Source organism: Phyllostomus discolor, chromosome 3, assembly GCF_004126475.2.
Source record: "Phyllostomus discolor isolate MPI-MPIP mPhyDis1 chromosome 3, mPhyDis1.pri.v3, whole genome shotgun sequence".
NCBI lineage: Eukaryota > Metazoa > Chordata > Mammalia > Chiroptera > Phyllostomidae > Phyllostomus > Phyllostomus discolor.
In genome coordinates, this window is record NC_040905.2 from 146,161,923 (window position 1) to 146,165,025 (window position 3,103).

Consider the following 3,103-nt stretch of genomic DNA (forward strand, 5'->3'; position numbering starts at 1 on the left):
GGATACAGTACTCTAGACTGGGAAAAGGGGGAAGGAAGGAAGGACTGTGTCTGTTTGTGGCTGTTTTAAGGGACTTTGGGATTTTGGTGAAGACATTAGGTCACTACTTTAAGTTTGTATAGTATTAAATAAACATTTCCTTTCCTTTTCACAAATCTCTGGCATTGAGAGACGTCTTTCCTAGGGCGACGGACATAACGGACCCGGGGCCTTCTTTCAATAATAGTATATTGTCCCAGGCCCCCCTTGTTGTGTTCTGTAACATTATTAGTTATTCCCAACTTGGTCTATAGATTCAATGCAATCTATTTTTTTAAAAGCAAGCTATTTCATACATATTAACAAACCAGTTCTAAAGTTTATATGAAAAAGTACCAGATTTCAAGACTCTAAAGCTACAGTAATCAAGACAATGTGGTGTTGTCAAAGAATAAATACTAGATCAATGAAACAGAATAGAGATCCCAGAAATAGACTCACACAACTAAATTTAACTGATTTTTAATAAAAGAGCAAAGAAAATTCAATGAAGAGAGAATAGTTATTCAAAAGATGATGTTAGAACAATTGTAAGCTCATATGTGTGGTGGGGAGGGGGAGGGATGAACATTACAGACCTGACAACATTTCAAAAATTTACCTCAAAATGAATCATAAATGTAAATGTAAAGCTTAAAAAAACTATGAACTTGAAGAACACATGTAAAAGAATCTAGGTGACCTTTTATTTGGTGATATTTTAAAATACAACATAACAAACGTGACATATGAAAATCATTTATGTCAGACTTTATTAAAATTAAAACTTCTACTCTTCAAGGTACTGTTAAGAGAATGAAAAGAAAAGCTACAGCCCTGGACAAATATTTGGTAAACACAAATCTAATAAAGCATTTTTATCCAAAATGTACAAAGAACACAAAACTAAAGAATAAAACATTGAACTCAATTAAAAAATAGACAGAAGATCTAAACTGATACCTCATGAAGAAAGATATAAAGTTGACAAATAAGCATATGAGAAGATGCTCAACATTATTTTTTTAGGAAATTGCAAATTAAAACAACAATGAGATAGCACTACACACCTATTAAAAAGACTAAAACTCAAAAAGCTGACATTTCCTGGCAAGGATGCAGAGCAACGGGAACTCTTAATCATTATTGGTGGGGATGCCAAATAGTACAGCCACTTTGGGAGTTTATCAATTTCTTACAAAATTGAGCATAGTTTCAACTACATGATCCAGCAATGATGCTCATAGGTGTTTACACAACTGGTGTAAAACTTACATCCCTACAAAAATCCAAATGTAAGAGTTTATAGCAGCTTTATTCATAATCACACAAATAATGAAGCAATCAAGATATTCAACAGTGCTTGCTTCCACAGCACATACACTAAAATTGGAATGATATAGAGAAGATTAGCATGGCCCCTGCACAAGGATGACATGCAGATTCGTGAAGTGTTCCATATTTTTGAAAAGGAGAAGGGTTTACAGGAAGAAGTATAAAGGACACATGGATAAAAACTAGGGGTGGGTGGAAATGGGAGGGAGGAGGGGAGAGCTGGTTGGGTGGGTTGGGATGGCAGTAAAAGATAGAAAATTGTACTGCAACAATAATTAAAATAAAAACAAAGATACCATTCAACAAGTGAGAGGTAAACACACTCTGCTATATGCATACAATGTACTATCATTCAGGAGTTTATAAAATGAGCTATCAAACAGGAAAAGGTGTGAATGAATTTTAGTGGATTGTGCTAAGTAAAAGAAGTCAGTAAACAGAAGCTGCATAAGGGATGATTACAATGATGACATTCAGGAGATGGCAGAACTATATAGAAGCAAAGGATCTGGGAATATCAGGAGTTAGATGGTGGGGGGATGGTTGCATAGGTGAATCACAGGGGAATTTAGGGTTGTAAAATTATTCTGCTATATATACAGCTATATATGCTGTATATATAGCATATATACAGGTATATATGCTATATACCTGTATAATATTTGCAATGCCTGTAATGACACTATGCATTTGTATAAACTCCATAGAATTTTATATCACAAAAAGTAAAATTTAATGTATGAAAACTAAAAGAAAATCATTTAAAAGATTAGGCTCTTCCAAGAGGAAATGAACAATGTACAGAACAATCTAGTTGTGTTACAAATATATAAAACAAACTCACCTAACAGAGTGGGGGAAATCAGATATTTACTGTAAATAACTTTGGAAATTACTATAATTTATATTTTAAGAAAAGATGAGACCATATATGTGTTCTGTGCTTTAGTTTATAGATTGTTTCCTGGAGAGTATACTTTAATGATTCTGATAACTGTACATAAATACATTGTACTGAAATTGAACAATTAATGAAATGGATGGTGAAGGAAGAATGCTAAGTTTCTCATTATTGTAATGGGAGATTTTACAAATAAACAAGGAGGTTAGGCTTAAGTAATCCATGTGGTAAGGGATTACCATTGAAGATATCAAAAAGAACTCATGTTTAGGTTATCTAAATAAAGATGTGTAAATATAAAAGATATTTACATATCTACATATGTACATATTTACACACATACATATATATATGCTTTTTAGCAGAGAGGTCCCAAAAGGAATGCTACCCCAATAGCAATGAGCACAACTAGTATTCAGAACTTGGTTTCTAATACTGCTCAACAGAAAGCATGGGGATAAAAAAGGGGAAGTATTATATTCTAAGGCGCTTAATTATATGTGAGGAATTATATATGATTTCACATGAAAACTTGCCCAAGTTACTCTGCTGGATGGGTATGAGAAACATGCAGTTAGCTGAAACACAGCAGCTGACAGCCAACCCACCTCAACAAATAGCCAGGCAACTCCAGATGAGTGAGCTGATTCAGCAAAGCCAAAAAAAAATAAAAAGCTGAATCTCTGACTTTAAAATTCACAGTCTAAATAATTATTGGGTCAGTAAGTTTTACAGCTTTCTATATAGCATTATTTAGATTAATGCATAACTCATACAGAAAAAGAAAATACAACTCTCTTTATTCCAAGATGATATATTTCTGTATATAGAAAACCCAAAGGAACCTAC

At 33.2% G+C, this 3,103-nt stretch overlaps 1 non-coding gene across 1 annotated transcript; it reads left to right on the forward strand.

Moving 5' to 3' along the window:
• Positions 1-1,377: 1,377 nt before the first annotated feature.
• LOC114513731 lies at positions 1,378-1,484 on the forward strand. The gene has a single exon (XR_003685860.1). It is a non-coding gene; the product is annotated as a U6 spliceosomal RNA (small nuclear RNA).
• Positions 1,485-3,103: the final 1,619 nt, after the last annotated feature.